Raw genomic sequence first — 19573 nt, 5'->3', positions numbered from 1 at the left:
TCATTTAGGCAGGTACCTTCGCTTGCTTGGGCACAGGGACTATGGTGGTCTGCTTGAAACATGTAGGTATTACAGACTCAGTCAGGGAGAGGTCGAAAGTGTCCGTGAAGACACTTGCCAGTTGGGCCGCGCATGCTTTGAGCACATGTCCTGGTAATCCGGCCCCACAGCTTTGTGAATGTTGACCTGTTCAAAGGTCTTGCTCACATTGTCACAGTCATATCACAGTCATCCAGAACAGCTGGTGCTCTCGTGTATGCTTCAGTGTTGCTTGCCTCGAAGCGAGCATAAAAGGCATTTAGCTTGTCTGGTTGGCTCGCGTCACTGGGCAGCTCACGTCTGGGTTTCTCTTTGTAGTCTGTAATAGTTTTCAAGCCCTGCCACATCCGACGAGCATCAGAGCTGGTGTAGTAGGAGTCTATCTTAATCCTGTATTGACGCTTTGCTTGTTGATGGTTCGTCTGCGGGCATAGTGGGATTACTTATAGGCGTCCGGATTAGTGTCCCGCTCCATGAAAGCGCCAGCTCTAGCCTTTAGCTCGATGCGGATGTTGCCTGTAATCCATGGCTTCTGGTTGGGATATGTACGTATGGTCACTGTGGGGACGACGTCGTCGAATCAGTTATTGATGAAGCCGATGACTGAGGTGGTATACTCCTCAATGCCATTGGATGAATCCCGGAACATATTACAGTCTGTGCTGACAAAACAGTCCTGTACCGTAGTGTCATCTGACCACTTCCGTATTGAGTGAGTCACTGGTACTTCCTGCTTTAGTTTTTGCTTGTAAGCAGGAATCAGGAGGATAGAATTATGGTTGGATTTTCCAAATGGAGGGCGGGGGAAAGCTTTGTATGCATCTCTGTGTGTGGAGTAAAGGTTGTTGTTACGCATGCCTCTTGGAGGGAACGCAACACCCTGCTACACTCAACTCCCCGTGGAGTGAAAGTGGTATGCGATTATAGATGCGGGTAAGTATGACAGAGGCAGAGAATATTACCGTGTTAAGGAAATAAATTCCCAGTAATGTGGGGAAAAGGGGCTGGACGGAACCAAAGCAAATAAAGTTAAAGAGTCCCCTCTCCTAACCTAACCTTAACGCCACCTGGCGCGCTAACCAAAATACAGGGGGTGGTCCGCCCAGGTCTTACCTAGTGTGCATAGACTGAGTACATGCTACTGGTATATGTATGCCCGCAGGCCTCTTGCCTAAGCACTCCCAAGGTGCCTTCCCCTTCTCCCTGGGAACAAATGAAACAGAATAATTCAAACTTAAAGTGAACAATTTCAATAATCAAAAACACAGTCCTATTGGCACACACATACCTCAGAAGTAGCGGGTACAAAACACTTTCAACATAACTGTCTCTGTTCAACACAGGACATCCAAGAAGCTCTCTCTCCTAACAAAGGAACACTGGCTTTTCAAGCTGCCTCAGCAGTCGGTAATTGCTGACAGCTGTATCCCCTAACGAGAGGGCGGGATCAGAGCTCCAATCTGCAATGGGGCCGACCAATCAGCTGCTTGGGGGAATCCAGGAAGTCATTTCCTGAAATACACACATACATATACACAAACTCACAACACAGAAACTGGGGAACGTAACAGTTGTCTAGAGTTGTTTTTCCTCTGGCTGCACATGCTGGTAAAAATTTGGTAAGACTGATTTAAGTTTGCCTACATTAAAGTCCCCGGACAATAGAAGCGCTGCTTCTGGATGAGCATTTTCTTGTTTGTTTATGGCCTTATAGAGTTGGTTGAGTGCAGTCTTAGTGCCAGCATCAGTCTGTGGTGGTAAATAGATGGCTACGAATAATATAGATGAGAGCTCTCTTGGTAGATAGTGTGGTCTACAGCTTATCATAAGGTTCTCTACCTCAGGTGAGCAATACCTCGAGACTTCTTTGATATTAGACATTGCGCACCAGCTGTTATTGACAAAAAGACACACACCCCCACCCCTCGTCTTACCAGATGAAGCTTCTCTGTTCTGCTGGTGCATTGAAAATCCCTCCAGCTCTATATTATCCGTGTCGTCGTTCAGCCACGACTCGGTGAACCATAGGATATTTCAGTTCTTAATGTCCCGTTGGTAGGATAATCGTAATCGTAGGTCATCCATTTTATTTTCCAATAATTGCATGTTAGCAAGTAGAATTGATGGCAATGGGAGTTTACTTGCTCGCCTACGGATTCTCAAAAGGCAGCCCGATCTGCGTCCTCTTTTCTTCCGTATTTTCTTCACGCAAATAACTGGGATCTGGGCCTGTTCCCGGGAGAGCAGTATATCTTTCTCGTCGGACTCATTAAAGGAAAAAGCTTTTTTCAGTTCGTGGTATGTAATCCCAGTTCTGAAGTCCAGAAGTTATTTTCGGTCATAAGAGACGGTAGCAGCAACATTATGTACAAAATAAGTTACAAAAATAAGTTACAAACAACTCAAAAAACGAACGAAATAGCACAATTGATTACAGACATGTAAAACGTCAGCCATCCTCTTCGGCGCCATTTTATCTATATGCCCTGTGTGTTCCAGGAGCTGGCCCAGGCCTTGCTGCAGGCAGCCCAGACTCTCTGTCCCAGGGTCACACACAGGTCAAGCTGGCTGACTATGTGGCTAAGATGTCCAGACAGAAAGACCTCTTCATCTGGGACACCCTCATACAGCACACAGGAGAGCTCAGGTAAACAGCTGAATATACACACATCCACCCTGACACAAAAACACAGCTTATGTAGAACACAAACAGTTACATCATACATGATCATTGTTGTTTTGTGTGTTGTGTGTGTTTGATTAGTATGACTGTTCACCCCCCTCCCCCACCTCAGAACCGTCATATGAGGGAGCAGACCAGAGATAATGTCTGTTTACATTTTTTTCAACTTTTTAAATAGGTTTTGTGAATCTGTGCCCAGCTCCTTCAGCTAAAAGTAGTAGATCATGACTGCCCACTGGATGATGTAAAAGTTCTGACTAACATAAAACACACATATCCCACCATACTATACTGTATATGCCGAACCATTCTACCAGTCTACACAGTACCTACATGACCTGCATTAGTTCTTGTTTAATATAACTAATTGAATATTCTTCCCCTCCACAGTATGTTCATGTCATTTGGAGGAACAGCTACCTCAGTGAAAAGTAAGAACCAGGCTTGTCATAAGTATAATTAAGATTTAAGATTTATTGTAACAGACTATTTAGTTGGAAAGCTGGGAGTCTGGGATGAAATTAGGAAGATTAACATTGTAGACAATCAGGATTGATGATTGGCTGCAGTCTGCTCCATAAAAATAGCCTCGACCTGTGATGTCAGTAGCTACAATCTTCTGCCACTGTGATTAGCTTAGAAAAAGGTTTCACCCAGAGTTCACAGTTGAAAGGTCAGAGGTCGTGTCTGAACCATTGCATTATCCAGTTAGGAGTGAGCTCTAACAAAAGAGGGTCAGAAGGGCAGTAATATGAAAATAATGGAGCAGTCACAACAAAGAGGGAGATATTGTCTAGAGCCATATGGTTCTGGATTGTTCTGCTCAAATCCCCCTAGTGCAATGTCCTCTTAAGTGCATTTTAAATCCGATTTAGAATCAGCCAAAATTTGTGTCAGTGTGCTACATGAAAAAAATTACACTAAACTTTGTCCGCTGAAAAACATGTTCAAAAAGAGGCACTTATGTTTTACTGTGCATATGTTTTTGTGTTTGTGTGCCATTGATGCAGTCTGGGACCCTAGAGGGGCTGTCCCTCAGTGTGTCTTAGGAGTTCCCCTCCTTGTGACAGTGCTGTGTCATGGTGCTGAAGGTTAAAGGTCCCCCATTGAAGGGGACGTTTGTGGGGTTACTACTCTACCCTCAACAAAAGATAATCAGCTGTGTGGTGCTCTGCCTGTCCAATAAAAAGGGCTGTGGCTAACTGGAGCATGGCCGGGTTACTTTCAGACCACTGAGTCTCACTGGGGGGACGTTGATGGAGGGGTTGTGTACAATCATTACACAACCCCTCCCCCTCCTTTGCCTCTCTCTCCCTGTTTTGACGCTACCTGCGCTCTCTTTCTCTACCATCTCTCTCCTTGTATTTTTATTTTGCTCTCTCTTGCTCCCTCTCTCTCCCTCTTTCTTGCTCCCTCCCTCTCTCTTCCATTGTTTAGATTCAGTGTTGTAAATCTGTCTGATTAGTCTCCTCTCTTCTCTGTGCCGTGAAGCCTATAGTTAAAGGCATCCATCTGATTCCTCTTCCATCCATATTTTCTGTCGCTTTGCTCTCTGCTTTTTTTCTTTGTCCTCTTCTCCTCTCTTCATCAACGCTCTCTCAACCACCATCCTTCTCTCTCTCTCCCATTCTATCACACATCCCTTCTTAGTGTGATAACACCACATTATAGTTAGTTGTCCTGTTTTTACATGCATTCTATCACACACCCTGTGCCAGTGTAGGTTGGTACCATTCCCTCTCTCTCGTCTTTCTCCCCCTCTCTCTGTCTCTCTCTGCAGGTCTCCTGGATGTAGACACGGAGCAGCAGGCGAGAGAGAGCATTTATTATCAGCAGGAAGTAGGAGGGGAGGTCTCAGGGGTAGGAGGGAGTGGGTGGGCGCTCTCGTCGACAACGTTATTGTCAGTCACAGTGGCAGGCCAGCTGAAACCTGAAGGCCCCTCCCTCACAGAGAGGGAGGCGGATGCTGCCGCTGCTCTTGCTGCTGCCGCGGCACTTAGCGACAGTGATTCCCGGCGCCCTGAGCCAGCACCTCCTCAGCCCCCTATGGACCTGCCCATCGAAGGCCACACACTGAGGCACTACACCCGCTCCAGGCCCAGACCCAACCGCCGGAACAGCAAGCCGCCCAGCAAGCCCCAGGTAAGAGGCAACACGACGATCACAGACCAAGGAGGATGGGGATGGAGGGAAGAAAGGGAGGGAGGCACAGAGAGAGGAAGAGAGGGGGGATGCAGGGAGAGGATAATTGTAGCAACAGAGCTGCTTTCTGAGAGAGGAATAGATGAGAAGGGATGGAGAGAAAAAGAGAGATGAGGGGAGAAAAAAATCAGATCAGAGCAGAGAGAATGTTGGAGCTAGAGCGAGAGAAAGCGAGGGAGAGGGAATGGGGGAGGGAAGCAGTGTTCTGATGGTGGTTCTCAGGTTATTGCAGCCACAGCAGCAGAGGCAGTGTCAGTGGCTTGCAGCGCTAGATATTCTCTCTCATCTCCATCTCCAGCCTCTTTCCCTCTCTCTGTCTATCTGATTCTATTTCACCGTCTTGTCAGTGCTGCTGCTTTAGCTGTTGATGTGTTGAGGAGCCATTTCTGTGTGTTTTCTCCATCTTTTCCCCTGCATTAACGATGGTCCCTGTGGTTCTCAGTAGTTGGGGTGGGAGCTGTCAGAACAGGGCACTGTCTTTCCATACTGATTCTGGATGGCTCTGTTCTGCTCTGTGTGACTGCCGTATCATTTGTATTATTCATGTTTTTACATCAAGGTGGGCTCACCGGCTCTCCGCCCCTCCCCCCCTCCACTATCACTCTCCTGTCAATGCCTTTAGGACAATCCCTCTTTTACGGTGGAATATTGTTAAGGATTGTCAGTGGGAACTGGTCATGTGTCTGTGTTTGCATGTATGTATTCATTGTCGTGTTTGATTAAAATGTCCCACAAGGAGCAGCGTGTGCTCTGTGCTGATTGGTGGCATTCTAGTGGTCTGTGTGTGTGTGTGTGTGTGTGTGTGTGTGTGTGTGTGTGTGTGTGTGTGTGTGTGTGTGTGTGTGTGTGTGTGTGTGTGTGTGTGTGTGTATGTGTTTCCCCTGACACTGTCTGTTCTGCCAACTGATCAGACAGCTAGCTCTCTGTTATGTGTGAAAAACAATGCTGCAGCCATCTTATAAGCAGAACTAGTTCAATATAAATGGCTGATACAAGGTGTTCTTTGTAAAATTATATGTGTCTGTCTGTGTGTGTGTCTGTTTGCCTCCTGCCATTGTCATTAGTGGTGCTACACTGGTGTTGTAGCGTGATTCATTGTTGTTATTGCAGGTAACACTGTGCAATGGGTTAATACCACATTAACCAGGCGTCTGTATTCACTGTGTTGTTATTACTGGCACACAGCACCACCACATTGTTATATAGACTGTATTCAAGGTGCCCTCAATTGTGTATTTCTACATTTCTTGTGCTCTTGTCCCTGGTTACCTGTGTGTCTGTAACGCAATTGAAACAGCATATCCATTGCTGTTGTCCATGGTTACCTGTGCTCCTGTATAGTAATTGTTAGTGTGTTACACCCTGTGTTATTATCTGGGTCTCTGGGATCAGTGTACATTCAGGCAGGACGGGCGACCAGCTCTGATCAGAGATTTTCTGGAGAGGACGACTCCACAGAGATAGCTTCGGCAGGATGAGAGGCAGAAAGAACCGCTTTACCCATCCATGGAATGGAAGAAGTGTGTTATGAGGCAGAATTATATATATTTTTTGTGTTTGCATGTCTATGTTTTTATGCATGTGTATCGCAAGCAGGTTTATGCTATGTGAATGTTTCTAAGGTGTGATAATGTAGCTAGATGGCCTGGTGAAATATGGGGCCAGGTGGTGGTTGTTGGAGTGCTGCTGGCTGTGTTGACGGTGGAGAAGGAAGGGTCTACAGGGTCTATTGTCACACTGCTGTAATACTCACTGTGATTGGTGGTGGTGGTGGCACTGCATATTCTGCTGGGTCCGTAGCATTTTATTTTATTACATCTGTAGAGAAATGTAAGGTCATCTGCATTAGATTTTTTTATAACGGCATAGCTACCTCCCCCCTAAAACATCTTGCAGAGAGAGAGCTTCTTACTAACTGATGTCGTCATCTGAGCTTTAATAAAAAGCTGGAGCTGGAGCACACCCAGATAAAATGATTTAGTGTAGAGGTGCTGACTAACTGGAAATAAACTGGAAGCTATAGAAATAAATAGAGTCATCTGAGGTTTGTTCATAAACCATTCGCTTGCCATCACTCAGTGCTATGTTAAAGCCAAAACACAGCCAGTCTAGTGGTATATGAGGAATTGGACAGAGCCTGGCAGTTGAATTCTGCAAATGGTGGGAACTCCTACTGAAGGATTCCCTGGGAATGTGTGGGAGACGATTCTTTGAAATCCAAGACCTGATATTATCAGACAGGACATGTCAGAGATTTGTCTTCCATTTTATGCCCTCCTTTTTATACGGTTAATTGACTATTATTAGCTGGGTGTTTTGGGCCCTGAATGCTGATTGGCTGACAGCCATGGTATATTAGACCACATACCACGGGTATAACAAAACATGTATTTTTACTGCTCTATTGGTTACATTGGTAACCAGTTTATAATAGCAATAAGGCACCTCAGGGATTTGTGATATATGGCCAATATACCTCGGCTAAGGGCTGCGTCGTCCCTAAGAACAGCCCTTAACCTCTACGGGCCACGGGGGCAGTATTGAGAATTTTGAAAAAAATATGTGGCAATTTTTAACTGCCTCCTACACCAACTCAGAAGCTAGGATATGCATATTATTAACACATTCGGATAGAAAACACTCTGAATTTTCTAAAACAGTTTGAATGGTGTCTGTAAGTATAACAAAACTCATATTGCAGGCAAAAACCTGTGAAAAATAGATTTAAAAAAATGAGAATTTTGTGACTGTACTATTTAGTGTCATTGTTTTAAAGATACCACAGTGAGAAAGGATTCAGTTCGCAACTCCTACTGCTTCCACTAGATGTCAACGATCTTTAGAAAGTTGTTGGAAGCATCTGTGATGAATACAGACCGAATAAGAAAGCTTACAAGTTGACACGTCATCACTTCATTTTTTGCGCCTGCGCATGAATCTGAGAAGAGTGCCTTTGTCATTATCGTTTATTCTAGACACTTGATAGGTTGTGTGAAAATATTACTGATGTTTACTGATGTTTCACGTTAAAAATGGACCAAAAGATTAATGATGAACAACGTTTGACATGTTTAAACAAACGTAAATAGATTATTTACTAGGTTTTCTTTAGCTTTTTGACGTGACTTTACACTGCCCACCTCATTTTGTGGGAGCCTACTGAACGCTAACTATTTGGACATAAATTATGAACTTTGTCAAAAGAAACCACATTTGTTCTGGACCTGGGATCTCTGGCAGCGCCTTCTGATGGAGATAATCAAAGGTAAGGGGATATTTAGAATGTTATTATCGATATTAGATGATGCTAATGCTAACGGTATAGCTTAGCTTAGCATATAGCTTATTGTTGTTAGCATAGTACCCAGTTTATGCAAAATGTGATTTCCCAGTAAAGTTATTTTGAGATCTGGCCATTCGGTAGCAATTACGAGATGATAATATATTATTCTTTGAATGACAATATTATAATTTACCAATGTTTTCGAATAGTAATTCCGTGATTTGTAATGCTGGATTCACTGGGTGCATTCGAGCCGAAAAAAATTCTGAATTTCACCGCGACTGTAAATGCTGTTTTTGGATATAAATATGAACTTGATGGAACTAAAAATGCATGTATTGTATAACATAATGTCCTATGAGTGTCATCTGATGCAGATTGTCAAAGGTAAGTGCATAATTCTAGCTAGTTTTCTGTCTGTTGATGCCCTTCTTTGAATTGGCTAAACATTACACGCAGCTATTGTCAATGTACTCTCCTCACATAACCTAACTTTATGCATTCTCCGTAATACCTCTGAAAATCGGACAGCGTGGTTAGATTTAGGAGATATATCTTTCAAATGGAGGAAAATAGTTGATTATTTGATTTTTTGAAATGATTACTCTTGCAGTTTTGAATTCCCCGCCATGGTCACATGACAATGAATCCCAATACCGGGATAAGATCGGGATAAGATCCTCAACAGGTTTTAATAACCGTGGTAGATTGGCCATATACCACACCAACTCTGGCCTTATTGCTTAATTATAGAATTAGTGCGAGACATTAATGGATGACCAGAGCCCTATACCTACATAGACATGAACTGTAGTTGCGAAAAGTCCAGCTATTGATGTCCTATTTACCACAATAGACAATGCACTGCAAAGACAATAAAGTCCTGCCCCCTCCTTCATTAGGGAGAAGCCAATAGACAGCCCCCTTCTACCTACCAGTCCATCAGTAAGAAAGTGTTGCTGTGCTAGATGTATAGACAGGGTACATGTATGTACAGTGGGGAGAACAAGTATTTGATACACTGCCGATTTTGCAGGTTTTCCTACTTACAAAGCATGTAGAGGTCTGTCATTTTTATCATAGGTACACTTCAACTGTGAGAGACGGAATCTAAAACAAAAATCCAGAAAATCACATTGTATGATTTTTAAGTAATTCATTTGCATTTTTTTGCATGACATAAGTATTTGATACATCAGAAAAGCAGAACTTAATATTTGGTACAGAAACCTTTGTTTGCAATTACAGAGGTCATACGTTTCCTGTAGTTCTTGACCAGGTTCGCACACACTGCAGCAGGGATTTTGGCCCACTCCTCCATACAGACCTTCTCCAGATCCTTCAGGTTTCGGGGCTGTCGCTGGGCAATACGGACTTTCAGCTCCCTCCAAAGATTTTCTATTGGGTTCAGGTCTGGAAACTGGCTAGGCCACTCCAGGACCTTGAGATGCTTCTTATGGAGCCACTCCTTAGTTTCCCTGGCTGTGTGTTTCGGGTCGTTGTCATGCTGGAAGACCCAGCCACAACCCATCTTCAATGCTCTTACTGAGGGAAGGAGGTTGTTGACCAAGATCTCGCGATACATGGCCCCATCCATCCTCCCCTCAATACGGTGCAGTCGTCCTGTCCCCTTTGCAGAAAAACATCCCCAAATAATGATGTTTCCACCTCCATGCTTCACAGTTGGGATGGTGTTCTTGGGGTTGTACTCATCCTTCTTCTTCCTCCAAACACGGCGAGTGGAGTTTAGACCAAAAAGCTCTATTTTTGTCTCATCAGACCACATGACTTTCTCCCATTCCTCCTCTGGATCATCCAGATGGTCATTGGCAAACTTCAGATGGGCCTGGACATGCGCTGGCTTGAGCAGGGGGACCTTGCGTGCGCTGCAGGATTTTAATCCATGACGGCGTAGTGTGTTACTAATGGTTTTCTTTGAGACTGTGGTCCCAGCTCTCTTCAGGTCATTGACCAGGTCCTGCCGTGTAGTTCTGGGCTGATCCCTCACCTTCCTCATGATCATTGATGCCCCACGAGGTGAGATCTTGCATGGAGCCCCAGACCGAGGGTGATTGACCGTCATCTTGAACTTCTTCCATTTTCTAATAATTGCGCCAACAGTTGTTGCCTTCTCACCAAGCTGCTTGCCAATTGTCCTGTAGCCCATCCCAGCCTTGTGCAGGTCTACACTTTTATTCCTGATGTCCTTACACAGCTCTCTGGTCTTGGCCATTGTGGAGAGGTTAGAGTCTGTTTGATTGAGTGTGTGGACAGGTGTCTTTTATACAGGTAACGAGTTCAAACAGGTGCAGTTAATACAGGTAATGAGTGGAGAACAGGAGGGCTTCTTAAAGAAAAACTAACAGGTCTGTGAGAGCCGGAATTCTTACTGGTTGGTAGGTGATCAAATACTTATGTCATGCAATAAAATGCAAATGAATTACTTAAAAATCATACAATGTGATTTTCTGGATTTTTGTTTTAGATTCCGTCTCTCACAGTTGAAGTGTACCTATGATAAAAATGACAGACCTCTACATGCTTTGTAAGTAGGAAAACCTGCAAAATCGGCAGTGTATCAAATACTTGTTCTCCCCACTGTTTATGTAAGGGTTAGTGTGTGTTGTTAGTCATCAGTGGAAACACCATCCTTGTGTTTTATGGCACGTCTTTTTCTCTTCCTGAAAATAGAGTGATGGGGATCGGTGCTCTCTGATTGGCTGAGAAGTGCTAAATGATTTATAATCCGTTTGTCATGCAACATGAAGCTCCATTTGTATACGGTTGCTATAGCTCTGTTCTGCAGGGGGTAGGTTCTCCTGCTCACTGTAACCACCGTGCCTTAGACCCCTCTCTCTCAGTCTGTTCAGCAGCAGCTACACTCACAGACTGGCTAAAAACAGAACAACGTCTCAAACACTAGCCTACCCTCTGTGTGTGTGTGTTTGTGTTTGTGTATGTGCATGCGTGCGCGCGAGAGACACTGAGAAAATAGTCCTTGCCTTCACTCTGTCTCTTCCCTTCACTCTGTCTCTTCCCACTGCTGAAAATTGTCAGCCAATACTACCGGTCAAAATGTTATGGAATGCCTGTTTGTATCTGAGTAAGTGACAGACAGCCAGGAAGAGAGTTAGTGTGAACTGCTCTTCCCACCAGCCTGCTAAATAACAGTGAATAAATCATCTTTTACATGATCATATTTTGATCCAAACTAAATAGCTACTCTTCAGACTGGAACAGAGGGAGAGGAGAGAGTGGTGCTGGGGAAGGGTGTGTCTAAGAGGTCCAGTCACATGGTGAGGGATCAGGGCTGAGGGGTTGTGTTCTCTCCAGGTACCTGAAGCACACACTGCTTCTGCCACAACCACACAGTGTTCTATAGAATAGAGAGGATGATCTATTGTGTGTGTGATTGCGTGGGTGTATTTGTCCGTGTTTGTTCATGAACATATATTTTTATTTATTGCATATCTGTTGTCAAACATATGAATTACTATGTGTACAGTGAGTGTGAGAGTGTACTCAGCCTACACTGATCAGTCACACAATGCTTTTACCATAGGCATTCTCCAAGCCACTTATCTTATTGGTTATGCGATGCTGGCTTGGCCAATAAGCAAACATTTATTTTTTGGCAACGCTACAGGGGGATTTGACAGTGGCAGATGAACCACAGTGCCTTTACTTTTGCATATACTAAGTCGCAATGATCTTGTGTTTGTGTTTTTGTACGTGTGTGTGTGCAGGAACAGGCAGCTGAGCGTGAAGAGAATGAAGCCAATGAGACCATGGGCAGGGTGGATGAGGGAGTAGAGGAGTTCTTCACTAAGAAGATCATCCATGATGACCCACTGTAAGTATCCGTATACCTCCAACAGCATACACCTTTGCATACTGACACGTACAGACTAGATGTACTGCATGCACCCACACTAAACAAACCCACTCATACTAGCTCTCTACACCTACACCCTCTGCACATGCATGTTCACACACTCCCGTGTAGACAAACATCGCTACACACACCATGCATACATACTGTAGCAACAGAAAGATAACAGAATGTACTAGACTGTTTGTCTACTGTGGTTAAAAACACTGTATACAAAATACACAGCATCCCACTGATCCCAGCACTAGATAGAGTATGAACACTGAACAAGCACCACCACTGAATGGAGACTCAGTAGTGTTGTTGCTGTTTTGTGCCTCACCTCACTTGCAGAAAAGCGCAGAGGGAGGAGGTCCCTTACAAAGCACAACCCACAGCGTCGACCTCCACCCCCCCTGCCCCTCCCAGCACGTCTGCCCTGGCCCCGCCCTCCTCTATCACCTCCTCCTCCTCCTCCACCGTAACAACCTCCAACACTACTACCACAACCACCACCCCTTCCACCGCCCCCTCCAAAAACATCAAGAAGAAGTTTGGGGACTTCTTCGCCTTCAAGAAAGTCCGTGCTGGTCGGGGGGCAAAGGGCGAGGGTGGGCCGGAGGGCAAGGTCAAAAAGACCTCCATCGCAGATCTAATCAGACCGCTCAGGGAGGCAAAAGAGAGGGAGAGAGAGAAAGAGCGGGAGAGAGAAAAGGGGAAGTTAGAAGAAGAGAGTGGTACTAAGGCAACCGGTGTTAATGATTCTGATGCTACCAAAACAGTAAGAGCAGCAGAGGACAACACCATGGCCCCCGCCGCACCCTCTGATGTCCCCAGCATTCCCACAACCCTGCCCACCAGTGCCCCCGTCCTGGAGGAGGTGACATCTGTGTCCCCCAGTGCTCTGACCCCAAGCCCCATCATCAGCCCTGTCGGCGGGTTCCTGGCGGAGAGGGAGAAGAGCCGGACCCTGGAAAAGAGCAAGACCCCAGATGGAGAGAGGAGGCTGAAGACCACACGGCGCTCGCTCAGGGAGGGCAAGTCCCAGTCCCTCATCCTGTTGACAGGCCTGGAGGATGGCGCTGCCGCACACGGAAAGGTAGGTACCACTCTGCACAAGTGATCAGAAAACACATGGAGTGAGTTCTAAAGAAAATGCACATCATTTCTAAAAATGCTTTTGGTCATCCACTTTCAGAAACACGCATCTGAATGCACATCCAGCTTTGAACAGCGCCTCCACGTCATGCTCCACCGCATGGGGGTGGCCAAGACACCTCCTGCAGACACAAAGACCAGCCAGGTGTGTGTTTGTGTGTGATATTGATGGTTGTGGACCACCCTTTCTGTTCTCTTCCTCCCTACTTCCTCTATTTATGTTCCGAGCGCCCAGCTGGGATTCATTTAGGATTACAGCACCTTTGTGACATTCATGTAATGTGCCATGGCAGTGAATATCTCAGTATAGTACCTAATCCTGAGACTGTGTTATTGCAGCTTATCCACTGCAGCGTGCCTTATCAGTCCAGGTAGGAGCACATGGGAGGATAACGCATGAATAACATTCTCTTATATCTTCCTTTAGAACAAAGAAGAGGAGCTGAGGAAAACCAACTCTGAAGGTAAGCCACTCCACACACCTCCTCAGCTGTGTGTCTGGGACTCCCTGTGTGACTCATCACACTGTATGTACAAATCCCCTGCTGCCGACGGGAGCTTGACAGCATCTCAGGTTTGCTGTGGATGTGCAGTCTTTGTCAACTTAGAGTCGGGTGGTTGTGCTACATGTAGATATCTCCTCTTAGAACTGTTGAATTGTAGACTGTCAAGTAAAAGTGTTGCTGTAGCACTAGGGATGCGATTTCACGGTAGATGCTTGTCAAATGTAAACTGCTGTTGTTTGCCTCTTGTGTACCCCTTGAAAAGAAGGAATCTAGATCAATTTGATAGAAATGTAGAAACTGTGCTTATTTCTGGTAAAGGCCAGTGTGAAGCCCAGTGAGGTAAAGGCCATCAGAGAAATCAATCTTGCATGTATAAATAAATAAAGTGTTCAGCTAGTACATTTGGTTCCTTGGAAGTTGTGGGAACGTACGTTTTTGGTTTCCTATTGGTTCTCAGAACGAAGCCATACATTTCCTGACTGGTAAAACAGAATGTTTTTTAAATGTTCTGAGAACGAAAGTGAAAATTTCATTTGTTCTGGGAATGTACATTTTTAGATTGCAGGGAGGTTCTCAGAATGTTTTACTATGGTTCCCTGAAAGTTTTCCTGTGAGGTTTTATTAACGGTTATTTTGAGGTTTTTGAATAACTTCCTTAAAACTTTTACTGAATGTTTCAATAAGACTTTTAATAACACTGCTAGCTTAGGTTAACTGTTTATAACTTTATGCACAGATAGGACACATGGAAATTAATTTGCTTAGACATTAATCATCCAAACATTTATTTTTTTATTGTGACACAGCATCAGTGAGATGAACCTATGATCTTCTGTTTTCTATCCATGGAATTAGTCCACTGCATCACCAGGAAGGCGCAAGCATGCCATGTTTTAACTCGTACAAAGCTGTTCAGTTTAGTCTATTCAAACAGACACAATTTCAAAGGAAACAAGCACTCATTAAGATCAGGTGTGGCCATTTAGTGGGCGTGGCCAACACACCTGAACACACTTAAAAAGATAAAGGATAGAGAGAGTTTTGTTGACGCTGAGAACAGAATGTATATGTTTTTCAATAACATTCTTTGAACGTTCTTTGAACGTCACTAATGTTTTCTTGTGGTTTTTCTGGAAAGTTTTCTTAATGTTCGAAGAACATCACTTTAAATAGAACCATGAGGAAACGTTATGCTGAAGTACTGAAATTCCCACAGAAGAATGTTCACAATGGGCTCAGACATCAATTCAATGTCTATTCCATGTTTGTTCAACATATTTAATTGAAATGACATGGAAACAACATTGATTCAACCAGTTTGTGCCCAGTGGGATGTTTCTAAATGTTCTCTGAACTATTTGAGAACATTCCCAATGTCAAACCAGTTGGAGAACATTCCTAGAACATTACCAAAAATGTTTGATACTTTTAGGAAACGTTCTGTTAAACCAATTAAATACCAAGAAAATAACATTATTTTGTCAAGTTCCTTATCTGTGGTGAGAATGTTCCAAAGCCAAGCAACTATCCTGCACCATTTCCAGAATGTTGTGGGAAGACTGTATGCTAAATAACAATAGGACAACCACGCTCTCACCAAGCTCTAAGAAACATATGGTTCTCAGAACGTTATGTGCTAGCTGGGTGGTGACTGGTGTTGACCCCGAGGTTAGATCAGGCCAGAGAGGTTCATGGGAAGTCCGAGCAACGCAGAACGGCTAGCATGGGAGTCATTACTGCCCTTTGTCACTCAGTGCTGGAGGTCAGGGGTCAGTTCACACATTCACTCAGAGCGGAACTCAGCACTATCAGCCAATGGCTTGTGCTCTAAAGATAACAGTGAAAGCTCCCTTAGCTGTTTTTTGTGTGGATTTCTTGTTTATTTTGTGTGTCAGACTGCTTCAAGTATGGAGGGGCTCATAGTATGTGTAGTTGAACCTCCCATTTTGCTATAATCCTCTACTCTTTCTCAGGTGCAATTCTTGACAAAAAACCTGAACCACCACCCACGTCCATGAAGCCTCGCACTATGTCCACATCAGCTTCAGGTAATTCTGACACTTAAAGCTGGTGAATGGATGTCCATGTAATATATCCATCTATACTCCAAGCCAAGGGGGGGGGGGGCAAAGTACGTATCCGGCCAGGCCGAAGACATCAATCCGGCCCGCGAGACAAAAAATAAAGAAAATACAAATAAATGTTTTATTTGTATTTTTTTACCCCTTTTTTCTCCCCAATTTCATGGTATCCTATTGGTAGTTACAGTCTTGTCCCGTCGCTGCAACTCCCATACGGACTCAGGAGAGGCGAAGGTCAAGAAACACGACCCAGCCAAGCCACACTGCTTCTTGACACAATGCCCACTTAATCCGGAAGCCAGCCGCACTAATGTGTCGGAGGAAAAACCGTACTCCTGGCGACCGTGTCAGAGTGCATGCACCCAGCCTGCCACAGGAGTTGCTAGAGCGCGATGGGACAAGTAAATCTCGGCCTGCCAAACCCTTTCCTAACCCGGACGACGCTGGGCCAATTGTGTGCCGCCTCATAGGTCTCCCAGTCACGGCCAGCTGTGACACAGCCTGGGATCGAACCCGGGTCTGTAGTGACGCCTCAAGCACTGCGATGCAGTGCCTTAGACCGCTGCGCCACTCGGGAGGCCCCCGCAAATTGATTTTACCAAACAATTGTCCCTCAAAAAATGCATCCCTCCGTTGAATTTCAAAATCCCGATGTGGCCCTCGAGCCAAAAAGTTTTCCCGCCCCTGCTCCAAGCCTTTATGTAAATATAATGTTGAAGTAATAACTTCAGTGCAACCTCCCTTCTCCCCTCAGACACCAGGCGGCCAATCAGAGAAGGCGTGGAGGCTCTCAGAACAGACAAGCCCCTCCTCCCAGGACGTCCCATCGGCCCCCTCCCTCCCAAACCCACAGTGGCAGCCAAACCCCCTCTCCCAGCCCCCCAGCAGCACCCTGCTGCCGCTAGGACATCCTCGGGGGTCCTACGGCAGCCCAACACAGCCACGGAGACCCAGACCCAGCCAGCAGAACCAGAGCCCTCCCAGAGCCAGACCCAGCCAGCAGAGCCAGAGCCGTCCCAGAGCCAGAGTGAGCCGCCCAGTCCTTCCTCCCGCAAGGAGACTCCCCCTGCCCCATCGCCACACAGGGACCCCAGCTCTCTGGAGAGCAGGGAGCGCACTGAGAGAGCACAATCAGTCACTGAAGGTATACATATGGTGCATTTGGAAAGTATTCAGACCCCTTTACTTTTTCCACATTTTGTTATGTTGAAGCCTTATTCTAAAATTGACGAAATCGTTTTTCCCCCTCATAAATCTACACACAATACCCCATAATGACAAAGTAAAAACAGGTTATACATTTTTGCACATTTATTCTAAATAAAAAAACAGATATATCACATTTACATAAGTATTCAGACCATTTACATTTTACATTTACATTTTAGTCATTTAGCAGACGCTCTTATCCAGAGCGACTTACAGTAGTGAATGCATACATTTTTTTTTCCCGTACTGGTTTCATTTACTCAGTACTTTGTTGAAGAAACCTTGAGCAGCAATTATAAGCCTTCAGTCTTCTTGGGTACAAGCTTGGCACACCTGCATTTGTGGAGTTTCTCCGATTCTTCTCTGCATATCCTCTCAAGCTCTGTCAGGTTGGATGGGGAGCGTTGCTGCACAGTTATTATCAGGTCTCTCCAGAGATGTAGATCAGGTTCAAGTCTGGGGTCTCGCTGGGCCACTCAAGCACATTCAGAGACTTGTCCCGAAGCCACTTCTGCGTTGTCTTGGCTGTGTGCTTAGGGTTGTTGTCCTGTTGGAAAGTGAACCTTTGCCCCAGTCCTGAGCACTCTGGAGCAGGTTTTCATCAAGGATCTCTCTGTACTTTGCTCCCTTCATCTTTCCCTCGATCCTGATTAGTCTCCCAGTCCTTGCTGCTGAAAACATCCCCACAGAATGATGCTGCCACCACCCTGCTTCACCGTAGTGATTGTGTTAGGTTTCCTCCAGATGTGACGCTTGGCATTCAGGCCATAGAGTTCAATCTTGGTTTCATCAGACCAGAGAATCTTGTTTGTCATGGTCTGAGAGTCCTTCAAGTGCCTTTTGGCAAACTCCAAGCGGACTGTCATGTGCCTTTTATTGAGGAGGGGCTTCCGTCTGTCCACACTACTATAAAGGCCTGATCGGTGGAGTGCTGCAGAGATGGTTGTCCTTCTGGAAGATTCTCTCATCTCCACAGAACCTGATGGTCACTCTGACAGAGCTCCAGAGATGAACTCTGGAGCGCTGTCAGAGTAACCATGGGGTTCTTGGTCACCTCCCTGACCAAGGCCCTTATCCCCCGATTGCTCAGTTTGGCTGGGCGGCCAGCTCTAGGAAGAGTCCTGGTGGTTCTAAACTTCTTTGAATTAAGAATGATGGAGGCCATTGTGTTTTTGGGGACCTTCAATGCAGCAGAATTGTTTTGGTACCCTTCCCCAGATCTGTGCCTCGACACAATCCTGTCTCGGAGCTCTATGGACAATTCTTTCGACCTCATGGCTTGGTTTTTGCTCTGACATACACTGTCAACTGTGGGACATTATATAGACAGGTGTGTGCCTTTCCAAATCATGTCTAATCAATTGAATTTACCACAGGTGGACTTCAATCAAATTGTAGAAACAGCTCAAGGATGATCAATGGAAACAGGATGCACATGAGCTCAATTTCGAGTCGCATAGCAAAGGTTCTGAATGCTTATGTAAATACATTTTCACTTTGTTATTATGGGGTATTATGTGTAGATTAATGAGGGATTTTTTAAATTTATTTTAGAATAGCGCATAACATAACAAAATGTAGAAAAAAGAGAAGGGGTCTAAATACTTTCCGAATGCACTGTACATACAGTATCACTCCTCTTCTTTCCAGGACTGACCACACTTTTTCATTTGTGAAAAAATACTTGACTATCTTTTTTCTGTCTGTGCAGAAAAATACCAAGCTTGTTTTATGTTCTGTATCTGTTCCCTTTGTCTCTCCCACTCTCTCTGATGCTTTGTCTCTCTCACTCTCTCTGATGCTTTGTCTCTCTCACTCTCTCTGATGCTTTGTCTCTCCCACTCTCTCTGATGCTTTGTCTCTCTCACTCTCTCTGATGCTTTGTCTCTCCCACTCTCTCTGATGCTTTGTCTCTCCCACTCTCTCTGATGCTTTGTCTCTCTCACTCTCTCTGATGCTTTGTCTCTCCCACTCTCTCTGATGCTTTGTCTCTCCCACTCTCTCTGATGCTTTGTCTCTCCCACTCTCTCTGATGCTTTCTCTCCCACTCTCTCTGATGCTTTGTCTCTCCCACTCTCTCTGATGCTTTCTCTCCCACTCTCTCTGATGCTTTGTCTCTCCCACTCTCTCTGATGCTTTCTCTCCCACTCTCTCTGATGCTTTGTCTCTCCCACTCTCTCTGATGCTTTCTCTCCCACTCTCTCTGATGCTTTGTCTCTCCCACTCTCTCTGATGCTTTGTCTCTCCCACTCTCTCTGATGCTTTCTTTCTCACTCTCTCTGATGCTTTGTCTCTCCCACTCTCTCTGATGCTTTGTCTCTCCCACTCTCTCTGATGCTTTCTTTCTCACTCTCTCTGATGCTTTGTCTCTCCCACTCTCTCTGATGCTTTGTCTCTCCCACTCTCTCTGATGCTTTCTTTCTCACTCTCTCTGATGCTTTGTCTCTCCCACTCTCTCTGATGCTTTGTCTCTCCCACTCTCTCTGATGCTTTGTCTCTCCCACTTTCTCTGATGCTTTGTCTCTCCCACTCTCTCTGATG

General features: G+C 45.1%; 1 pseudogene; it reads left to right on the top strand.

Moving 5' to 3' along the window:
* Positions 1-19573, top strand: part of LOC115151341 (capping protein, Arp2/3 and myosin-I linker protein 2-like) — a 46632-nt pseudogene that overhangs the window by 21012 nt on the left and 6047 nt on the right.

Source organism: Salmo trutta, chromosome 17, assembly GCF_901001165.1.
Source record: "Salmo trutta chromosome 17, fSalTru1.1, whole genome shotgun sequence".
Taxonomy (NCBI): Eukaryota; Metazoa; Chordata; class Actinopteri; order Salmoniformes; family Salmonidae; genus Salmo; species Salmo trutta.
The sequence above is the reverse complement of the archived record's forward strand: the minus strand, read 5'-3'. Positions and strand labels throughout refer to the sequence as shown.